Here is a 24407-nt window from a genome sequence, read left to right as displayed (position 1 = left end):
ACAGCTGAGCTGTTCACTTCATCTTACTTTTTTTGGACCAAATCAATGGCAGTTACTCTTTTACGACTAGGAAATAGGAAGGAGGGAGATCACATTTAAAAAAACAGTTTGTTCTGTTCCTGGCAAAGCTATCCACCCTCCAAAAAAGATTCAGAGAGGACAGATGGCCCTGGACTAAACTGTTTGCATGTGCCGATCCAAGGGTTTGATAAATGTGTCTCTCAGCAGTCACACTGATGGCCTTGTTCATTATAACCTTTATTCAACTCAGGCAAGTCAACTGACATTCATCACACTCCACAGATATGTATTATTAGCTTAGATAAGTAGTTTGTTAAAAATAAAGTATTGACCGTAATGTTTACTCACCTTCATGATAAAAATTTTAACTTAGTATAGGCTCATTCGTTGCCTCTAGATAATACATATTGTGAGTTATAGTTTAAAGATTTCAGTCTGAATATGAACAGGTTCTGTTGTCCAACATGGTTGAGAGTTCCAGTAATAGTTGTAGCTAACATTTCTTGCCATTTAATCTTAATAAGAACCTTATGAGGTAGGTGTTACCATTATCCCTACTTTATACTACCTCTGAGATGATGGTGGTGGGAAAAATCTTCTACTTCTTGACTGCTATTAAGTTCGGACCCTGTATCCTTTCCCAAAGTCTTTTCCTGTCAGTGGGAAGTTGTAGATCTTAATGTGACATGGGTGTACAGCTATCTTTCTTAAATTATATGTCTAAAATGGCAAATACCTTAATGTCCTTTCACATATTTTATTCTCACCTACATCACATTTAAATGCCTGATTTGTATTATTTAGACAGTTTCAAGAATCAAACCAAGATAAATACACCCATGTTATAGAAGAATAAAATAATAAGTTCACGATTATGACTTGGTAGCACTCTTTCTTACAGCTTGTACTGCCACTGACAATGTCTGCAAAATACAAAGTGCTAACAGCAATCCAGAAGTCCATCCAATTATCTGAGAAGGGAAAGCTATGTCATCTTGTTTTAATTATATTACCTTGTATTCCCAACATACCTTGCTCTAAAATAGTATTTAATGTAGCACTTTAATTAAATTACCTATCAAAATAATTTTAAAAGAACTGTGAGTACAATTAAAAATAACCCATACCTTGACCAAACAGAACAGAATATTAAAAAGGAAAAAAGAGTCATCAAATGTCGTATGCCAAGATACACAGTCTTTGGGATTCACAATAGATATCTTGCAAAAGAAAGTGTCTTATCTTTCATCGTGTTTTGTGCAATTGGATCACGTTTTTAAAAACGAATGTCCTAGGGTAACATAGTCATTGTGCTTTTGTGTTTATGGTAACCTGTGAACAATATAAGGAATTCTAAAAGTCTCTCAAATTAAAAAATAAAACTAGTGTAACTTACACCTCTCTGCCTTTCAGATTTGGTCTTAAAAACACATTTTAAAAATAAGACTAGTGGAGTTAAGGGGCATTTAGAATCTCAATTTTTTTTTTCTGTGTCTCAAACATTTAAAGCCACAGCTTGTAAATCACAGGTGCTGTTATTTTGCTAATTTTGAATGAGCATGTCTGGTATCAGGATACAGTTAATCCATACACATCTGAACATGTTGAATTCCTATGTTGAATTTCATTTCCTGTGTTGAATTATGTGAAAAGGACCCAATGCTAACACTCAAAAACTGGAGAAATGATGGGACTTTAGACTGTTTGTTTGGCATATAATGCAAATATATTTATATATACATATAGTGTATAACAAAGAAATACTTAAAAGGTTTTGGAGAAGTTTAAACAGTATAGGATTTTGTGATAAAGACATATACCAGGCTATGTCCTTATCTTCCGATACAGTGTCCCACGTGTCTGCAATAGTATGTGGAAAAACACTGCTACATCCATCTCGTCACAAGTATAATCATCAGCTCAAAGAAAAAGAATAACCAGAGAGTTACTTTAAAACAAAAAAATCTTGTATGTACTGCAATCATTCGGAAACATCTGCAAAAGTCATGGTTACAAGTTTAAAGCATGTGTTTTAAGCTATTATATGTGCTTCTTTATGAACCATGAGAGAAAAAGAAAGGACAGTTCTCACTGGGCAACAAGCAATTGCAATAATGTAGCTTGCTTTGTTTTTGTCTAGTTGTATTATGCATTCCCCAGTCAACTTGTCACCTGCTTCTTACACATATCTTCTAGCACCCTGCCAGATACATTATAGGTCCTTAATGTTTTTTCTTACGTTTACCTTAATTGAATGATCCGCCTTGCACCATTAGAGGAGATGGAGAAAATGAAAATGCTTTAAAAGGTACTTTCTGAAACAGTTTCCCTTATTTTTTAATGGTTATAGGAGCTTTATTTTTTCATTTTGTTTTATTTTCTTAATAGACGTACTGGGGATTGAACGCAGGACCTCGCACATGCTAAGCATGTGCTCTACCACTGAGCTACACCCTCTCCCCAAAACAATTTGCTTTTAAAATCTGAGAATGAGGCTTGTTCCCTGTGCTGGTGGGTGGAATCATGGCTGGGATCATTTTCCTCAGTGTGAGTGGGACCCTTTCCAGACAATAAAATTTGCACAGGTTACAAAGCCTGTCATTTTCTCTCACCTGGTGCCGGAGGTAAACATTGTTCACGCTGTTTGCATGTCTCCTGTCTTGACAGGCACTCAAATACAGCCCTTCTGGGCACAGAAGAAAGATTCCTTTGTTGGAAATGTGAGCTTTTTTCCTCCCTCTTATTACAGTATCTGCTCATTCTAAAACCATACTCTTGTTCTTTATGGGGCCACCTTGTTGCCTAGATCCTTAAAGATACACATTATTTTAGTAAATTTATGTGTGGGTGGCTCTGGACCACCAATGAACAGTAACTGTAGTAACACATTTGTATACAACACTTATTTTACAGTTGCTTACAGCATTTTTTCATTTTATTATAACAGCTGCCCTGTGGGTTGGGCAAGACCAGCATTGTTACCCCACAAGGAGTATATGAAGTATAACACTGAAAAATCCAAAGGCTTGTATGACTTCACCCTGTTTAGTATGATGGCCTGAGCCAGGGAACTCCTAGCCATTCCACTGCTTTGCAAATTATCCCTGAGGGTGAGGGTACTGGCTGCAGTAAATAGGTTTTGATCATGGTGATGATTTGTATTCTTTCCTAGTATTGCACAAGATTTGCATTTCTGGGATATTTGCTTTTATTTATCTAAATGACCTTTGTTAAGTGCCCATTCGCCTCATTCACCTTACTCTGAATAAGATTTCAGTATATTAAAGGAATTTATCCTCTAAAGATTCTATGAAGATCCAGATGTCAGAAAAATAATACACTGAGTGATATCCTGCACACTGTGGAAGGATGCAGACAGAACAAGATCAGTGTAGTGTTGTCCAGTTCTGTATCTGGTTTCTCTGAAGTTCCTGGTCATCGCGCAGGGGAGGTAATAGGTTTTATGTTAAGATGAAGGTCTTTGTTAAAACTTGAATGGGCTCAGCGTGAGGCCTTAGACAAGTTAACCTCCCTGAGGTTTTCCTAACCTGAAAAATGCAGAGTTGGCTTGAGCCCTAAGAACAATGTAGGTCACAGTGCCTGGAACAGAGTATGTAAGTGCTTGATAGCTACATTTTTCTAAATTTACAGATACACTAAGTAATGGCTGTTATTTTTGTGTTCTGGGAAATTAAGATCCCTAAGGTAAGTATAGTAAATTAATCATTTTTACTGAATCATGTAGTTCTAAAATCAAAGTGTCAGATTTCTCAAACACAATGTCAGATTTACGTTGTGCCAACACCCCAGGCCTCCAGGCCCTTGAAAGGATCATGGAATCATCTGATAGGACCTCGTCTTATTTTTCTGCATTCTCTTGTATTACTCTGTTCTATGGTACCCTATGATGCATTGCTAAAAACATCGACACTAGTGTTAGACTTTGGGGTTTTAAATTGAAGATACAAATAAGGCCCCCTCTTGTTTCTGCAAAAATAACGCTGTCCACCTTGGAGACGGACGCAGCTGTTGCACATGAATTGTGGCATTCCGTGTTACTTGCTCCCAGATAATTTTAAACAGTTTTCAGTGCCCTTGTTTCTGAAATTGATTTTAAAATAAAACAAGCATGGACTTAGAAGCTGTAGACCTTAGATGTCTTATGTATGCCTGAAAAGACGCTTCAAGATACTCAGCAATTTATATTTCCCTCAGGTTGCAGAAGCTACTAAGTGTGCAGGTTGTGCGATTTGAAATGAAACCGGCTAGCTGTGGAAGGAAGCCGGCTAGCCGTCCCGGGCCTTCCTGTCGTTACCACCGCAGACCCCGACTTCAGCGCAGGATGACTCTACCAGAAGGAACAGTGTCCAGGGAATACACTGATTTTTGTTCTGGATCTTAGGGGCTTAATCTTCCTCTGTAGCTCGGGAAAGGTGTCCTTTGTGCTATCTTTGTGCTTAGAGTGTTTTGTAATTTACTGTTATTTAATCGTTATCGTCACTGTGCCTCCCACTGTCCAGTCCCCCTCGCCTTGACAGACGCACACCAGGCTTCCTGAGACCTCCGGGTTCTCTGTGCTGACATTTCTTTCATTCATTGAGCAAATGTTTATCAGACGCCTAATATGTGCTCGACATATTTAAGAAATTATAATCGAACAGTGAGGCTGAGTGGTGAAAACATTACAGTATCAGACCTTGTGCTTCCCAAAGAGAGTTACTTGATCTTTGAAGCAGTCCCTCTGGGAAGCTTTCTGTTATGTATATAACCATGTAATTTCTGTTATATAGAAGATACGTAATTTCTGTTATACAGATGTATATTTTATATGTATATGTTTAATTTTATATAATTAATTTTTTTTACTAGTACTGTGGTGGAAATAACTGAGACTCTGGAACCAAACCAACAGCAAACATGCTCTTTCAGGACATTATTTACGCTTCCAAGGTTCAGGGTTGTTTTTTTTTTTTTTTTTTACCTGTAAGGCTGGATTAACAATGGAAAAATCAGATAATGTTGAAGATTTATTTATCATTATTAAATTAATCCAAAGTGGTATCCTTGACATTGAACACCCATCCTACTTGACAGAAATCCATTTGGACATTTAAAAAAATGAAGTAAGAGTCAATCAGATTTTTTTTTTTAATCAGAAATACCTTCTATATTGCATAGACCTTTTATGCATTTATGTAGAAGCCTGCAGTGATGAGCAAAAGCTTTCAGCATTTTTGTTTTTTTTATTTCTGCCTTTAGGTTTTTCTATTTCAAAATACTGTGCACTTCCAGAACGAATCACCAAAAGGCCGAAGTTCAGGAGCTCTTTAAGCAAGCACGTAGCCTTGCCTCACTGATGTGTGCCGCCTTTGCTGTAAGTTCAAATGACTGGTGTGCATAGGCTATTTCTGGACCATCTTTTGAAGATCACCAGAATGCAGGGGCCCCTCTACCCGAGGACATGCACTCATTGGACACACGATCCCTGGGCTTTGGACTGAGAAGATTAGCTGCCTTAGCTCCAAGCTTCAGTGCCGAGGCCAAGCCATATCCGGGAGCCCCGCAGGTACCCGTCTGCTCTACGGCCTGGCAGTAGAGAAGGGACAGAAGAGAAATGATGAGAAGATAGCCCAAGATTTTAAATAAATATTTTATTGGAAAGATAAGTCTAGTCAAACTTCAGTCAAATGATTTTTAAGTCCCCCATAATTCTGTCATCCAAACAGAATTATTTATTTGCATATTATCTTTCTCTTGAAGGTACTTTAGAATTGCAGTAATAGTGCACATACCATTTTCTGCTACACTGTTTTCACTTAAAGTATAGCTTGTAAATATTTTTCTTATTTCTCAGTCTTTTTTTTAAATTGTAGTAGAGTTGATTTACAGTGTTGTGTTAGTTTCTGGTGTACAGCATAGTGATTCAATCATATATATTCTTTTTCAGATTCTTTTCCATTATAAGTTATTATAAAGTATTGAATATAGTTTCCTGTGCTCTACAGTAGGACCTTGTTGTTTATCTGTTCTGTATATAGTAGTTTGTATCTGCTAAACCCAAACTCCCAATTTAGCCCTTTCCCCTTTGGTAACCATGAGTTTTCTATATCTGTGACTCTGTTTCTGTTTCATTTGTGTCCTTTTTTTTTTTTTTTAGATTCCACATGTAAGTAATATATGATATTTGTCTTTCTCTGTCTGACTTACTTCACTTAGTGTGATCATCTCTAGGTCCATCTATGTTGCTGCAAATGGCATTATTTCATTATTTTTTATGGCTGAGTAGTATTCCATCATATATATTCCATGTATACACACACACACACACACACACGCACGCATATGGTGTGTGTATATATATATATACACACACCATATATATCTGTCAGTGGACATTTAGGTTGCTTCTGTGTCTTGGCTATTTATTGTAAATAGTGCTGCTGTGAACATTGGGGTTCATGTATCTTTTCGAATGGATATATGCCCAGGAGTGGGATTGCTGGATCATATGGTAACTCTGTTTCTAGTTTTTTAAGGACCCTCCATACTGTTCTCCATAGTGGCTGCACCAATTTACATTCCCACCAGCAGTGTAGGAGGGTTCCCTTTTCTCCACACCCTCTCTAGCATTTATTGTTTGTGGACTTTTTGATGATGGCCGTTCTGACTGATGTGAAGTGACACCTCATTGTAGTTTTGATTTGTGTTTCTCTGATAATTAGTGATATTGAGCATCTTTTCATGTGTCTATTGGCCACTTGTATGTCTTCATTGGAGAAATGTCTGTTTAGGTATTCTGCCCATTTTTGGATTGGGTTGTTTGTTTTTTTGTTACTGAGTTGTATGAAGTGTTTGTATATTCTGGAAGTTAAGCCCTTGTCAGTTGCATCATTTGCAGATATTTTCTCCCAGTCCATAGGCTGTCTTTTTGTTTTGTTTGTAGTTTCCTTTGCTGTTTAGTTAGGTCTCATTTGTTTATTTTTGCTTTTATTTCTATTGCCTTGGTAGACTGACCTAGGAAAACACTGCTATGATTTATGTCAGAGAATGTTTTGCCTATGTCCTCTTCTAGGAGACTTACAGTGTCCTGTTTTAAGTCTCTGAGCCACTTTGAGTTTATTTATGTGTGTGGTGTGAGGGAGTGTTCCACTGTCACTGCTGTGCATGCCGCTGTCCAGCTTTCCCAGCACCAGTTGCCAAAGAGGCTGTCTTTTCTCCACTGATGTTATTGCTTCTTTTGTCAAAGATTGATTGGCCATAGGTGTGTGGGTTTGTTTCTGGGCTGTCTGTGTTCTGTTCCACTGAGCCGTATATCTATTTTTGTGCCAATATCATGCTGCTTTAATTACTGTACCTCTATAGTATTGTTTGAGGTCTGGGAGGGTTATCCTCCAGCTTCATTCTTTTTCTTCAGTATTGCTTTGGCAATCCTGGGACTTCTGTGATTCCATATAAATTTTAGGATTATTTGTTCTAGTTCTGTGAAAAATCTCCTGGGTAATTTGATAGGGATCACATTAAATCTGTAGATTGCTTTGTGTAAAATATACTGAAAGACCTTAAAGTCTTTAGAATTTAAATTGAGGCTTTAAAGAAAATATAAATGGGAGTACAGTGTCAGTGTTTATTAACCTAACACCTTTTTTTTCTTCTTAAAAAAAACAAACACCCAAAACACCAAATAAGAAAGCCTTTGAGTCAACCACTCATTGAGACCCCAGAGTGTTGTATGTGAAGCCATTTCTTTTCTTTCCTGCACAGTGAATTCCTCTTCATTGTTCCTGTCATCTGTTCCCTCTTAAGCCAGAAACGAAGGGCACCATATCAAGGATGCTTCTCAGCATCTCTGCTTTGCAGAGCGACAGTTCCCTGTCCCTGATGACCCCGTCTGCACGGCTGATTGCACACTGACCTTGGCTAGTCTCAAAGCCATTCAGCAGAACCTGTGTACATCCTTGTAGACAGAAACTGCGGGAACAGATGGAAGAGTTGGCGACAAGGAACATGCTTATTACCACTGAGAAGGTTCCACCTCTTTCCAACTTGGTACCCTACGCATGGGGGTGGGTTGAGCCAAGCAGAAGATTTCCTAGCGAGTCATGAGCTTCCAGAGAAGAAATCCACATATGGCAACCACCGAGGTCTTGTTTTCCTCCAGTTGCTTGAGCATCACATTCTTGAGACACTGTGTTGCTAAGCACCAGACAAGGAATGGGTTGCAAATTTCTGGGTTCTGTTTGACACATCCCCACGTGGCACCAGGCAGGCACACAGAGTTCTGTGGTTATGTGGCAGATGGTGAGGAGAGGCATGAGAGATGGATCAGTGTTTTTGCCTCTGTGCAAACTTCCCACCTCTCCCTGAGCGGGCAATAGATGAAATGGCACATCCTATTATTAATTATATATTATCTATAAATGCACATCTAATTATTATTCATGGTGGGTAGTAATCACCCATGCTGAACCTTCAAGAAGTGTGGCCCAGCTGAGACTGTGGCTCATGTCTAAGGGGAGAAAGGAGCAGCGTGGGGTGGGCACCGTGGATGGCTCACCCAGGCTTGGTGTAGGAGCTGCGTGTGGCTGTGGGGTGTGGAAGCTGGAGCTGCTGAGATTAGCCTGAGACAACTCATACTGATGTCTCATCTGTTTTCCACAGTCGCCTCTTTACCCAGCACCAGGTGTGCATCTTATGACATCTACCGTTTTATCCATTTGCCCCATTCCTGTGCAGAAAATAGATACGGTTTGTATGGTCAGATGCACAGAGTTCTGAAATGCACTGCAACAACTGTGCCGGTGATGAATGTAGCTGCTTAAAACTAGAAACATTTTTTAAATTTTTAAATTTTTTATTGAAGTATAGTTGATCTACAATGTTGCGTTAGTTTCTGGTGTACAGCACAGTGATTCAGTTATACATATATATAGATACATTCTTTTTCATTATAGGTTATGACAAGATATTGTATTTAGTTCCCTGTGCTACAATAGGCCCTTGTTGTTTATCTGTTTTATGTATAGTGGTGTGTATCTGTTCATCCCAAACTCCTAATTTATCCCTCCACCCTCCCTTTCCTGTTGGAAACCATAAGTTTGTTTTCTTTGTCTGTGACTCTCTTTCTGTTTTGTAAATACAATCATTTGTATCATTTTTTTTTTTTTTTTTAGATTCCACATATAAGTGGTATCATATGTTACTTGTCCTTAAAGCTGGAAACATTATCTCCCAATTTCTGTGGGTTGAGAAGCCAGGGGCAAATGAACTGGGTCTCTAGCACAGCGCCTCTCACAAGGCTGCCGTCATGGAGTCAGTGTGGGCTAGGGTCCCCTCCAGGCTCCGCTGAGGGGATCTGCTCCTGGCCTCACTCAGTTGGCTGATGCAGGATTCTGCTCTCCATATTTTTTTTTTAAGTTTTATTTACAATTTATTGTTGGCAAATTATTAACTTGACAAATATTCATGATATAATACGGAATTAAATAATGATCTCAAGAAATGTTTTGAATGAAGGCATTATGTAAGTTATATTTTCTGTGTACATATATATAAAGAAAATGTTAACAGTAATGACATCTCCAAATGCAATACAAGTAATTTTTATTTTCTTCTTAAATTTTTTTCAATTTTTAAATTTTTGGTGGGGAGGTAATTAGGCTTTTTAATATTTATTTATTTTTAATGGAGGTACTGGGGATTGAACCCAGGACCTTGTGCATGCTAAGCAAACAGTCGGTACCCTCCTCCACTTATTATCTTTACAGAAGTGATTATCATTTTAGAAAAACTGTATAATATATCAATTATAATCATGAAAGGAAATAAAGAGAAAAATTAGTGGTTAAAAATAACTTACTATTATTTTTTCAGTTAATGGACAAAAAGAAGAGTTATTTAACCTGGAATTTTAAGAAGTGACTTTCTTTAACTCATGGTAGAAAAAATTTATACAATTCACATTTCAGTAATACACAGTGCCATGCACTGCTTAATAAATGTTCATGAATACACAGTGGTTTCATTCTGGTACTGTATACCTGACATTGCTAACCAAAGAAGAGAGGAGATAATAGCTTTCTTTGGAAATACTCTTCGATTGTATAGGCTGAACTGAGGGCCCCCGTCCCCTGCTATGTGGACCTCTCCCAGGGCAGCTGGCTGCCCTCTGAGCCAGCAAGGGAAAGAAAAAGGCAGCAGCACAGAAGAAGCCGGAGCCTTCTTGTCACCAAACAGCAGAAGTGACATCCTGCTGCTTTTGCCATATTATTGGTTAGAAGTGAGTCACTCTGTCCCGTCTACACTCAAGGGGAGGGGACTGCACAAGGACATCCACTCCAGGAGGAGGGGAGTCACTGGGGGCCATCTTAGAAGCTGCCCACCAAAGCAACTACGCTTTTTGACCATAATGGATGATATAATACTCTTTCAAATACAAGAGATTTATTTATTTTTTTAAGTCAAGTTACCAGAGATTGAACCCAGGACCTTGTGCATGCTAGGCAGACACTCTACCACTGAGCTATCCCCTCCTCCAAAGTAGAAGGGCTTTAAAAGTTAAGTAAATTCACCTGTCAGACACCTAATGCATGTTGCCCAGCCATAGAAGATTAAGACAAAGATGACACTGGAATAAACCACTCTCAGCAAACAGACTTGTTACACTACTATAGAACACTTGTTTAGAGTTCCACTCTTTTTTTATTTAAATTGAAGTATACAGTTGATTTACAATGTTGTGTTAGTTTTTGGTGTGCAGCATAGTGATTCAGTTACACACACACACACACACATTCTTTTTCATTATAGTTTCACTCTTTTTGTTACCTAGAGTTCAGCCCAAGGAGTCTAAGAAATGTGCTTGGTTACCACCAGAATCACCCGATGACACAGTGAAACATTTTTTCATTCTTACTTAGACTAACTCCTTCATTTCACAGTGTCCAAACAGACCGAGAGAGGAAATAACCTGCCGGTGGTCGCACAGCTCATGACTGGTGTCGCCGTGTCCATGTCAGGTTTTGGTGAACTCGATGCTGGGTTTAGGGCAGGGCCCATCGCACTACCTGCCGCCTCTGGGAGGCCCAAAGCATGGATGGGGATTAAGAAAACTAGGATGGAAAGTAAGGCGAGGGAAGAAAGAAGTGGGGGAGGAAAAGAGGAGTGGGAGAATTCAGAGAGAGAGAAAAACAGGACTGCAAAAGGGGGGTAAGGAGAAAGGCTAAGCGCTCATTCACCGTAGGTACCACTGGGGGGCGCCATGACATCCCGATGTCGCTGCTCTAGTGCACTTCATTCTGATGCGTCCATCAAAACAAACTTTAGCATGCTGTCACCGAAAGGCAGCGGAGGGCAGTGGTTTCCACAGGGAACTCTGGAGCCAGAATGCCCAGGCTTTAGTCCCAGCTCTGCCACTGGCTGTGTGGCCTCCACAGGTGACTTGACTTCTCTTTTCCTCAGTTTGTAAAATGGGGATGCTAATGGTACACACTGCTTGAGATGGACGTGGGATAAAATGAGTTAATCGATGTAAAGCTTCCAATAGTGCCGGGCACACGGAAAATTCTGTGATCATCAGGTGATGGGGAAGACACTCATATTATTCTCAGCCCTTGCCTGGATTTGAGGATGGAGGGAAGCTTGAGGTACAGGACAGGGTGAGGCTCAGGGATGGAATAAGGGGTGGGTGGCAGTTATGGTGAGGAGGTGTGTTGCCCGTATCACTGAGAATATGCAGCCAAATCAGAATGGCTAGCGCATCACTAAGCAAATCAAATGGTAGTCATTTTGCCCACTCAGGTGTCCTTCCAGTCCCTTTCCAGATCATTCCTCTCTCCCTTCATTTCAGCACCTCATACAGTAGCTGTTAGGTTCTCCCTGCTCCTCATCCTCTGAGCAGACTAGTCCCCAGCAGTGGTGAGCTGAAAAGCAGTTGAAGGAATATGCTGGAAATGAAAACCATGTAATCACTTTATGTTATGGCAAGCATTATGCAGGATCAGAATTATTTTTAATTTTTGGTGCTGTTTCTATGGTTCCCATTTTCTCCAGAGCCTTTTCCCTGTCTTTGTTCTTTTTGTTCAAGTGTATATCCAGTTGACAGACATCTGGTCACAGAACTGCTTTTCAAACTAGAATTTGCTGAGTGCCTCTTACGTCCCAGACACTGTGCAGTGCTTTAAGCCGACACAATAACCCTATGTATTAAGTGTTGCCATTCCCCTCGCAGAGATAAGGAAAACTCTATCTGGAGAAGGCGTCACTTGCCCGGGATTCCTTCCTGTCCGCATTCGTTCAGCATCCTCCCAAGTCCCTTTGCATGCCAGGCTCTAAGGCATCAGAACTGTGAAGTATCTACCCCAACCTGGCTTCAAGCACCAGGGCTGGGCTTGAACAGAAAGAACACTTCCAAGCAGAAGGTGGAGTTGTTGTTTAAGGGTGGTCTTTATGAGGTTGTCACACCAAGTAAACACAGGCAGTGCTGCTTCAGTGCCCAGGGGGACACGCTGCTAGGCAGAAGCAGGGCAAGAACTGAAGAGAGCTGAGTGCCATGGGCCCACCTCCCTGGCTGGCCAGGTGGGATACTTTGGAAATGTCGGCAGGAAATGAGTCTTACAGTGTCTGGGGTGAAAGGGCACCCCTGGGGTGCCAGGGCACAGGGCAGAAGAACGTGCTGGACAGCCCAGGACCCCCAGCAGTTACTGAGGTGAGGCAGGAACTGAAGGTCTGACATCCTTTATGCAGGTGGAAACGATGAGGCAGTGGGGGTTGAGTTACGATCATCTGTGGTTCCATTTGTTTTGGTGGGAAATGTGGTCACACAAAAATAAATAAGATTGTCCTCATTAAGAAGGTGAAATTGTGGAGTCAGGCAGACAAAGGGAGCATTCAAATGTGACAAGTACTATTATAGTAAAAGGGACTCGGGAAAGACTTCACAGAGGAGGTAACAAATGAGCAAGGCTCTGAGGGATGAATAAGAGTTTACCAGATAAAAAAAGATAGAAGAATATTCTAGATAGGAGAAATCTCAAATGCAGAGACTTTGAGATATGAAAATTCTTTTTTTTATGGGATGGATGGAAAGATTAAGTTAGGGGCAGATTGCAAAGAAGCTGGCCAGGAGATCTGGAATTCATTTTATAGGCAACAGAGAACCAGCCCAGACTTGTTAGTAAGGATATCATGGAATTACATCTTTTTTTTTTTTTTAATTTAAGAAAAATAATTCAGAGGGAGATTTGGACAATTCACTGAGAGATGAGAGGTACCCAGGAGGTGGGGTAAGGACCAGGGTCAGAACAGAGATGGGAGCGAGGAAACAACTTGTGCAAAGACCCAGCAGCCAGAGATCACAACACTGTTTCAGGAACTGCGGTTTCAGCAACAAGAGGAGGCTGTGGGTGGCTGGGGCACATTTGGTGGTGGGAGGAGAGGCTGATGGCGGCAGCAGGAGAAAGAAAGGCGGGCTGCTCACTTGCAGGCATGGCGCTGCGGGTTGAAGTTCACAATGAAACCGGAGCACAGCAGAGAAGTCCTCAGGGCCTTGAAGGATGACCCTTTGCCTTTTTTATTCCTGAATCCTGCCCCGGCACGGGGGTTGGAGTCTGGGGATGAGGGGCTCCACAAATGTCTTCTTGAATTAAACTAGAGAACGAGGGGAAACAAGGCTCCAGTAGAGGAGAGGGAGAGCCTGAGCCTGCAGTAAATGGTGAAATGGTCAAGTCAGGTGATGCCCAGCGGTTGGGGAGAAGCTCTGGGAGATTAGGCTGGGGGCTGGAATAGGTTACTGAGGATCTTGAATATCAGGCCAAGGATCTTGGACACCAGCTAGGACAAGCGCAGAGGGCTCCGGAGCCTTTGCTAAAACGCTACACACTTAGAAAATTTTAACTCTTTTTACATTGCAAAGAATTATTCCTAATGCTCCCACATCTGAAAACAAGCACATCTGAACTCAGCCTGTTTGTTTTCTGGGACCAGAAGATCCAATTCCCACCGCGAATAGAGAGCTGAAGGTTCCCCTTCTGGGGGCTGTTTGGAAAAAGAGTCGCAAAAAAAATTAAGAGCCAAATAAAAGGACAATTACAACCAACCTAACTGGTGAATTTTGAAGAAGTTAAATGCTTTAAAATAAGGCCAGGGGTGGGGAGACATCACAGACCTCACCCAGAAACCTAACCCCACGAGACTGGCATTTCAAAAGCACCCATTTTCTGGAACACCTTTTGTAACCAAATTCCAGATCCCAGCCACCCTTTTCCCTGGAATGCTCCCGCCCTCTTCCCCCACCCCTCTCCCCTGGGCCCCCAACCCCGTCAGCCACCGCCTCACGCGCTGGCAGGGTGACTTGGGTTGGTGGTGGCGCGGCGGCTCAGGTGAAGGGCCACCCAGTCCCCAGAGGAGCAGGTGGCCAGAGCCCATTCGCCGCCGCCGCCGCCGCCGCGCGGGGGGCGGGGGGTGGGGAGCGCGGGGAGCGCGGGGTGGGGGCGGGGAGCGCGAGGTGGGGGCGGGGGAGGCGGGGGGTGGGGAGCGCGGGGTGGGGGCGGATCGCACCACAGGCCGGGCGGGCGGAGGGAGAGCGTCACGCGGGGAGGGGGCGGGGAGGGCGGCAGCGGCGGGGGCGCGCGCGGGCGCGGGGCCAGCCCTGCCTCGCCTGGGTCGCCGGCTGACGCGCGCCTCAGTCAGAGCCTCAGCCGCGCGGGCGCAAGGAACGGCGCGGGGCTGCCGGAGGCTACAGCTTCGTCGGGGACGGACGACACCGGCGCTCAGGGTCGCGGGCAGCCGCGCGTGGGCCGGGCGGTGGGCGCGGCGGAAGAACGTGAGTAGCTCCGCGCGCTGCTGGCGGTGACACTTGGTCCCGCTCGGGGGCGATGGGCTGGAGAGGCGGAGGGCGCGGGGGGCGACTGTGTTGTCACCGGGACACCGGCCCGCGCTTCGCAGCGCCGCGCCAGCTCTCTGTGCGGCAGGGCCAACCTAGTCCTCAGCTACCCCCTTCTCAGCGCCCGGCGGGGAGAGGGGACCGGAGACCGGTGCCCGCAAGGCTAAGATACAGCGGCGCCAGCCGCCCCCCCATTACCTCCCCTGTCGGTGGCCAACTTGTGCATCCGCGCCCCACTCTTTCCTTTAAGCCCTGCCTGGAGGTGGCTCTGGGGCCGTTGGGCCTGTAGAGGCTGAGGGGGCCGAGCGCTGCGGCTCGCCGGGCAGGGACGCAGAGCGCGCGGGCTGTCACGCCGCAGGGCCGGCGCGGCGAGGAGCGCAGGTGTCGGGCCGGCGCGCTCGGGCGTGTGCGCGTTCCGGTCCCCGCGGACACATCTGGGCGTGGGCTTTGTTCGGACGCGCTCACACCTGCGCGCATCGCTGGAGTTCAGCGGCGAGCCAACCTCCACTCTCGCCAGCCTGGAGAGAACTCGGGGAACCAGGGGTGGGGGCGCGGAGACCCTTGAAGCAGTAGGGTTGGGGGGCTTTCCGGAGGCTTTGTTGGCCCTACAGGTGCGGGTCCCCGGGGTCCCGGCGTCCCGCCCGGCTTCGCGGGGCTGGGACTTTTTGGGACTGGCACGCCGGGGCTTGGTGCTGACTCAGAAGAGCCCCTTCCCAGCCCTGGCTCCCCACGGTGGGATCTGGCAAGAGCTTCGCCCGGCGATGCTGTGTTGAGGCGGCAGTCGCTGCGGGCTCTGGAGAATCCGTCTCCCGGCGAGCGCCATCTGCGCTGTGCACCGCCCCCGACCCCCTGCACGCCGGGCGGATGGGCGTCGCAGGCGCAGGTCCCCGGCGGTTCGCCGGCCCAGCCACTCCCCGCCCGCATCTGCCCGTGCGCAGAGGGGGAACCGGCGTGTCGCGGTCCAGTGAGCATTTCTCCCAGAGCACTGTACTCTGGGCAGCAAGCGCCGCCGGAGGGTTCCCTGGGCCCTGGGGGGCTGGTGAGCAGGCCGCTCCCCACCCCACCCCTCCCCTCCCCTCCGAGTCGCCTCCCCTCCTGGTCGGCTCCCGGCCCGCAGCAGCATCTTCTATCCCCGCACGCTCGGGGGCTGTCCCTGAGCTGCTGCGGGTGAGGAGGGAGGGCGCCGAACGGTGGCGCGTCTTTCCCACCCCGCCTCTCTCCTGCCGTTTTCGCATCAGCAGTTCCAGCCGGAGGCTACATCCGGCGAGGAGCAGTCTGTCCTAAGAGCGAAGCGTTCTCTTCCTTCCTGGTCCCGCATGGTTAACGCGCAGAGGTGCGGGTTAGAGAGGCTGGACCCTTCCTCGCCTGAGGCTCTAGCAAGGAGAGATGGAGGAGAGTGTAACCGGGCAGGAGGCATTCCTTCTACGCCAGGAGCTCCCCCTGGGGCTACCCAGGAAGGAACACGGTAGCCACTGAATACGAACATACAGGAGGCTGGGCTGCTTTGGTTGACATTGCTTTATGCCAACCGTGCCCTGTTATTGAAGTATTGTAATAATAGCTCACGAGCAAATGAGACCTTCCCAAATTACTGAAGTGGATTTAGACAATTGGATACTTTCTACTTTAATAGTAATAATAGTCAACGTTGCCTGAAAGCTTCAAATGTGCCGGGCGCTGTGCATATTACATGTATCTATAATCTCAATTTCCACAGTAACTCCTTTTTAAAAAATAGGAGACAGAGACTTAGAGAGGTCGAGTAACTTTCCCAAGGCCGCATAACTAGAAAGTGAGGGAGCGGGGATGAGCTTTTTGCCCCTACACTTTACCATCCAAGACTATGAAGATGTGGCCTTTTGGAGGCTTATCCTTAGTTTAAGGGAAGACTAAGACCACAGTGTTCAAATTCAGGGACGTGTAAGCCCGTTTAATTCTGGCCCCTGCAGACCTCACGGTAGCAGGCGATATTGTAATTCAGTGAACTTTTATTGTGGAATAGCCTTTTTATTGCCCTGTATTGCCCTTCAGTTCCTTTACATGGTCCTTTATTCCTGTTAGCTTTTAAGTACTTGGCTGTTAACCCACAGTCCAACCCGTTATAGTCACTGGGCTGTTCTTAAGTGACGAGAGCCCCCTGTGATTCCAGAGAGGCTGAGAGTTTCCTGGCACAGCACAGGTTTTGAGAAAACTTTTTCTTTTCTTTCTTTTCTTTCCTCTCTCTTCCTTCCTTTCTTTCTTTCTAGAAAAAGCAAACCTTTCCATTTGGCAAACGTTTCCACTTCAGGTTCCCAGCCCTGAACCTCCTTTGTAGAATCTTTTGACTGAGGAAGATTTACTCCTCAAATTGAATGTTGAGTCTGAGTAAGACTCTAGTATAAACTTAGGAAAGAATTCGGTATGCTAAATATATGACTGTGGTACGTTGATAAAGACGCTCCTTGTTCACTAAAAGAAACAAGAATTTGAACGAAAGTGAAATCAGCTCTTCCTGGAATAGCTTTTAGAATGATTGTAATTGACCAGTTGGAAACCTGAATTCATTTTGCTCTCTTAATCCTGCTGACTCATGGTCTTCTTTCAGCCGGCTTTCTGCATTATTACAGGAAAGTCGCTAAACATTTCGCACAATCCAGGAATTTCAGAGCTGTAAGAGAACATGGTTCCTAAACCTTTGGGTTTCAAAATGAGGACAGTGGAGCTCAGAGAGGTCACCCAGCCCGCTAATGCAGGGTAGTGATGAGGTCTTTGGACTGTAGGCCAGTCCCCTTACATCATTTTTGTTATTGCAGCAGCGACAGTAAACGAAAAGCAAGTCATCTTTGGCAGTGGTACTTCGGGGAAGCTAATGCAGCAGTGTGTTGAGTGTGAGTGCTTCAGAAGGGTGAGAGGGCCTACACTTGGATGTAGAAATATATAGACTTGGGCTGTAGAAGATTTCCTTAAGAGTCATTTCCAAATTTCTTTCGTAGAGTACGTTTCCTTGTGTGATCGGCTGAATGTAAATAGAATCTGCAGATATTATGTGGTACAAAGGAGCTATTAATGGAACCCCTCAGGAATCTTTTCTGGTAAAGAGATACCTTCATTCATTCATTCATTCATTCATTCATAAATATTTACTGTTCACTGGGGATACAATGGTGAGCAAAGCAGGGCTCCTGCCCTCAGGGAGATTAATTCTGATTGTATCATTTTTGGCTGCATACTTACATACACGCATTCTGTTTTCTCATATCATAAATGAGTAGTTTGATGAACTTGCACAAACTGAACACACGATGTACCTGCTCAAATCAAGGAACAGAACGCGATGAACATCTAAGAGAGCCCTCTTGTGGCTCCTACCAGTCATTACTCTCCCGTAAGGGTACCCACTGAGACACCCAGCTCTTTTCCTGATATTCTCACGGTGAAACCAGAGGTCTTTGTCTTAGCTCGGGCTGCCGTGACAAAACACTATTGACTGGGTAGCTCAAAGAACAGACATGTATTTTCTTACAGTTCTGGAGAGCGGACGTCTGAGACCAGAGGGTCTGGGTTCTGGTGAGAGCCCGCACCCTGGCTTGCCATGGATGGTCTTCTCCCCGTGTAGTCTTACACCTTTCCTCAGCGCGTGTCTGTGGGGATCTCTCTCCTCCTGTCTGCTTGTAAGGCCACTGATCCTCTGGGTTAGTGCCCCTCTTACCTCATTTAACCTTGCTTCCTAAAAGCCCTTCCTCCACATACAGTCACACTGGGAGTTAGGACTTCAACTTGTGAATCTAGGGGAGCGGGGTACAGTTCGGTCCATGGCAGTTGAGATTTGCTGCCTCGCTCCCAGCCTTTTGGTGTCTCATCCCTATTTCCAAGGAGCACTTTCCATCTGAGAAACGTGGTAACCGATAACAAATTTAACTAAGCTGTAAAGCTCCTAAGATGTTCTTCTGTAGGAAGATTTGTCTGTGTCCAAAGCCTGCTCTAGGTCTGCCTTCAAGTGCCGAGAGGGTTGGTGAAGGGGAAATGATTTGCAAATGATTGGAAATTACTAACTAGGTTCAGATATACTTTCCCTTTTATGTTTCGTGCTTCCTCACCTGAGGGAGCCCGGAACTTCCTCTGGTGAGGGCAGGGAAGGTGCCCTCCTAGCCTCCAGGGATTCTGAGGGGAAGGAATCCAGTGGCTTATTTTTGTTAACCCCTTGTCTACCCAGGCAAGTAAAAAGCCCCTTTAGTTTTAAAGGGTCTGTATTGACATCAGAGGCTGAAGTTTCTAAGAACAAGAACATGTGCCAAAAGGACCTGATGAATGTTTATTTTCCCCCTCAGGATGTGCAGGAGCCGCCATACATTTTTATGGTGGTGAAATGCATAGAACATAAAATTGACCATTTTAACCATTTTTAACTGTAGAGTTTAGGGGCATTAATTACTTCACATTTTTATACAGCCATCACCACTGTCCCTCTCCAGAACTTTTCTCATCTTCCCAAACTGAAACTCTATGCTCATTGAACAATAAACTCCCCATGTCTTCCTCTCCGCCACCCCCTGCCAAGCATCATTCTACTTTCTGTCTCTATGAGTCTGACTACCCTAAGTACCTCATATAAGTAAAGTCATACAGAAGCTGCCCTTTTGTGACTGGCTTAAGCCACTCAGCATAATGTCTTCAAGGCTCATCCCTGTGTCAGAATTTCCTTCCTTTTTAAAGTGGAATAACATTCCATTGTATGGAGACACCACATTTTTTTTTTTTAGTTCATTCATGTGTCAGTAAACAGTTGGGTTGCGTCCACTTTTTGGCTGTTGTAAGTCATGCTGCTGTGACCTGGGTATACGAATATCTTTTTGAGTCACTGCTTTGAACTCCTTTGGGTCTATGCCCAGAAGTAGGATTGCTGGACGGTATGGTAGTTCTGCTTTAACTTTCTGAAGACACACCACCCTATTTTCTGTAGCAGCCACACCCTCTTACATTCGCAGCAGTGGTGCACGAGGGTTCAGCTTTCCCCATCTTCACCAGCACTTGTTTTCTCTTTTCTTGATGATAGCCATCCTAATGGGTGTGTAAAGAACCAAAGCTGTTATTTTTGAAAGGTATAAATTAATATGCGATGCATTAATAAATCATTCACCGTATTTTCTAACTTAGTGGTTTAATTTTTATGAATAAGGAAATGTATGGTTTCTAACAAGTGTGATTGACCCCATACTTTGTGCAAAGCACGAAAAGGATGCTGTGGAGCAAAGCACGAAAAGGATGCTGTGGAATCGGTGACACCAAGCCAGCCTTGGTGACACATGCTCTTGTGAGTTTTTAAAAGAAATGTTGAATTAGAATATATGTCTGTAGTGGTTTTGCTCTGAGGATAGATTACATATTAGTATGTTTTTGTTTTACTGAAGAAGTAAACATTATTATTTTAACCCAGATCAGGAGCAAATTTGCCTCCTACCTGGAAATAGGTAGGACTAGCCTGTGCTGGGTGTTTAGGGACATGCTGGAGTTGTAAACTGCAAGTCCGCACTGGGCATTTCTCCCCACCGCCGGCTCTACCAGGATGACAGCATAAACGCTCACCACCCAATTATAATTGCTTAGCTGAGCTAATAAAAAAGAGGCGGGGTCAACTTAATTGACCGATTTTGCTGGCCTACAGGCTTGGAATTTTCAAATTAGAAAAAGGTAATTTTTAAAAGTCTGATGCAGGGTTTCCCTTAAGTGACTAAAAAACTAGTGACTGTAAAAAAGGCGAGTTAGTAAAGGGAACAAATCTGTATACAAATGCTCATCTACTGCACATATTGTCCAAATAGCATAAAGTTTAAAAATAAGAATGACAAATCTTATCTTGTCTTCGGTATTCCCTGATTTTCTTCCATACTGTCCTGCTCTCATGTTTAAGTCGCATGAGAATGAGAATGACAGTTCTCATCAGGAGAAAATGATGCTGAAAAAAATTCTTCTTATTAAGTGATGATAGGAAGGGCTGGAAAGAATATTTTGAATATACATACATATTCATATGTGTTTTAATTTTCTGATGTGTGTGGTGTATTGGCTCAAAAACCCTGTGTAACCAGAAAAATATATTCCCAAGGGCATCTGAGGGAACCCTGTGGGAGGTCTTCTACTGTGTAATATGCCATGAATTTGATTTATCTTTCCCAAGTGGGCTGAGAGCATTTGAAAAATTCAGTATATGTATTCAGTATGGAGTGATCTCTTCTCTAAATTTCAACTTGAAAGCTAATTTCATGCCGCTTTCAGATGCCCTTGGCCTTTGAAGGGTATGATTTACAGCATACGTTCTGGATGAACATTACAAACTCCGGTTAATCCCTTAACGGATTCTCTCTCAAGGGAAATTGAAGGGAAACGTACTTCCATTAATTATGCCTTAAGGTGAAAACGGACTGTCGAGAGAGTTCGGTTCTGGAGTTTTGAGGTCTTTGAGGAAGGATGGCTTGCGAGCTGGTGTGCTGCTGGCTTCCAGAGTCTTGTGCGGCTTTTCAGTCCCTCACCTCAATAGGGAGCTGAAAGGACAGAAGTGAACAAAGGAGGTCTGTTTTGCCTGCCCCACTTGCTGGGCTGTTGTCTTGGCCCTTTTCAGCGAAGGAGGGGCGGGGGGAGCTGGGTCAAAGTTGAAGAACACTGAAAAGGAATTCAAGCCTCATGTCGAAATCTGAATTATAGCTGCAGTTTGAGTGCCGAGTAGATGAGTCTGAATTGAAATTTTTGAATCTGCGGAAGCTTCAGTGACAGATGGTGTTGGAACAACGTACGTAGAGCTGGGTGGTGCACCCGAAGCATTGAGTCGAGGCACTCGGGAGACATCCAGTTAACTGACAAAAGTTTCAGGACTGTTGGAAGTGCAGTTTGATGCTGTGTGCTGCACTGAGACCTTGCACTGTGTGTGTGAAGGGGAGGCCCTGCGTCTGGCAGACACTCAGATGCTCTGGTCCCTCGTAATTAATTGCATTGCAAATATTCTTCTGACTGTTCTCCTTCCCCCCGCCCAGTATCTAGTGAAATAAATACAGAAGTGCCAAATCAGCGTCCCTTGTGAAATCTCACTACTGTGTTTTGATGTTGACCCCAGATTGTTTTGATATATGACAAGATAAATCTGTCCTCAATATTGACTAATCAGTGTGTTTCCCTGGATGAGTGTATTTATGAAGAGTGGTTTCAGCCTTCTGCTTCTCGTGGGAGTCCATCACTGTCCCATTTGTTGTTGAAGTTCTTAATAAGGCATGTGGTTCCCCATTCAACGGGGGTAGGGAGTGTCTGATTGAAATTTTTTCAGGTAAGAAGTTGGCTGTGTGTGTAACCAGAATAATAAGGCAGCTGCTGGGAAGGTGAAGTTATTAAAACATAAAGTGGAGTGAAAAATAACTGGGGTTAATTTGAAACACTTGCTGGTGCTCCATAAACCACAGCTGGAAGAGTTTTGCTTTGGTGTCTTTGACCATTTAAATGACTTGATAATGTACTCTTGTTCTGATAGTTAGTAGCATGACAGGGAAATGCCTTTTCATATACAATGAGTACATCCAAATGAATATTTCTACTGTTAGGGCAATACGTTGACATGGTGATAATACGAACAAAATAGTCAAGTAAAAATTGAGAGATAATACTGTACAGTAAGCACAAGTAAATTTACTTCAGACTTGAGTATATAACTTGCATCGCATGAATCATGATATATACACTTTGTATGTCTCATAGATTTTAAGGTAACTTGCATTTTAATAGTTGGAATAAGGTTTAAAAACTCCATGACTATGTATATATTTCTAGTAACAGTTACCTTGATGTGAAATCATAGTGGAAGGTAAAAATCCATCAAGGGTTTATTGCTGTCCTAGGACTGTAGGGGGAATTCATTAAACAGCAGGGAGGGAGGGAGTTCACGGTCAGATTTATGGGATTGGAGGAGTGGAGATCAGAGAATGTGAAGGATTCGAATGGAAGGAAGGCTCAGGTGGTTAATGAGCATTGTGGCATCCAGGCGAAGTGTCCTGTGGCAGAAGGAGTGAGATATTTTAAAATCAGGAGGATAGTAAGGAACAGAGCACTGTAAAGCTGATGACTTAGCATCCGAAAGAAAAAGGGGGGAGAATAAAAATGTGGTGATTGCGTGGCTAATGGGGACTAGTCTCCAATTTAATAGCATCTGATAGTAAATATTTTTAAGATTTTATTGTGGTACTTTCGGTCATGGAAGTAAATTGACATTATCGAATAGAAACACCTCACAAATCACTTTGCAAAAACGAAATACGATAGTGTATTTCTGTTGAAAAGAAAGGCACCGAGAAGAATTTACTAGGAGTCCAAGGTAAAATTACTTCATCACAACGCAGTTAAATTTTTGGATCATTTCTTCTCTCCAGCTATCTTGCTCCTTTAGATTCAGAGGGCTCCGGCTCGAGAACATTTGATATATGGAAACATGAGCACATTTGGGGTCATTATTCCTGTTAAAGAGGACTCTTCACTTTGCACAAGGATTTTATGATGAGTGAGCTTCTGTCGCACGTCAGAGTTCAACTCAGGAACAACTCTTCAGGGCAATGTCAGTAGACAGAATCATCTAAAGAGCATCACAGACACCGAGTGAAAGCCAAGCGAGTGAGACTAAATCAAAGTCAGGAAAGAGGTGGACAGGCAGTCGATGGGGAGAAGTGCCTCAATTGTACGAAAATATTTGATACTTGCTCTGGATAACCTGGAGAGGCCAGTTCTCTCAGGATAAAGGAAAGCCCATAATAAGAGTCATCCAGGTAATCCAGGGACTTTTGGCTTTGCTCGTAGTAGAATTCTGTCAGCTTTCCCCAGGCTTCTAAGCGTGGAAATCCAGCCCTTGCTCTGTTCCATTAGGAGCCTGAGCTGCATTGTGGGGCAGTATGTATGCCAGAGCCCCCTGTTTGATGAATGAATGAATGACCTTGGAGGGATAAATTGGGAGCTCAGGATTTACAGATACTACCTACTATGTATAAAATAGATAAACAACAAGGACCTACCCTATAGCACAGGGAACTATATTCAGTATCTTGCAATAGCCTATAATGAAAAAGAACATGAAAAGGAATATGTATATGTATAACTGAACCACTATGCTGTACGTCAGAAACGAACACAACATTGTAAACTGACTATATGCCAATTAAAAAGAGAAAAAGAAGAATGAATGACTGAATACATGAATATTGCAAAATGTCAAGTGAATCTGTGGTTGGAGAAAATTGGGGAATTGTGTCTCTAGTCCTGTTTGAAGAGACTGATGAAGGCTAGACCGTGGGAAATCAAACATGCATAATTTCATGCCTGGATTCGATATGATTGTAATTTGCTTCCTGGTTCTAAATGAGACACTTGAGCAGGCGGGTAAGGTCATGCAATCTGGAAGGGTACCATTTTTGAAATTGCCACTCTGGAGCCCTAAATGACATCCTTGTGACCCAAAAAGCGCCTCTGTAATTTTCCACCTTTGCAGGCAGCGGACAACTCCGTA

General features: G+C 43.8%; 1 protein-coding gene across 14 annotated transcripts in view; it reads left to right on the top strand.

The window, feature by feature from the left end:
* Positions 1-14681: 14681 nt before the first annotated feature.
* Positions 14682-24407, top strand: part of NRCAM (neuronal cell adhesion molecule) — a 273058-nt gene continuing 263332 nt past the window's right edge. For 7 of the 14 annotated variants that reach the window (XM_064487700.1, XM_064487701.1, XM_031454679.2 and 4 more), the window contains exon 1: positions 14684-14839. The gene's annotated coding sequence lies outside the window, so the exon portion shown is untranslated. Of the gene's footprint in view, positions 14840-24407 lie in introns of all 14 variants that reach the window. The other 7 variants (XM_031454675.2, XM_064487704.1, XM_031454673.2 and 4 more) reach the window with 3 other exon arrangements.

Source organism: Camelus dromedarius, chromosome 7 (assembly GCF_036321535.1).
Source record: "Camelus dromedarius isolate mCamDro1 chromosome 7, mCamDro1.pat, whole genome shotgun sequence".
In the NCBI taxonomy this organism is placed as follows: domain Eukaryota; kingdom Metazoa; phylum Chordata; class Mammalia; order Artiodactyla; family Camelidae; genus Camelus; species Camelus dromedarius.
This window is presented reverse-complemented; position numbering and strand designations above follow the sequence as displayed.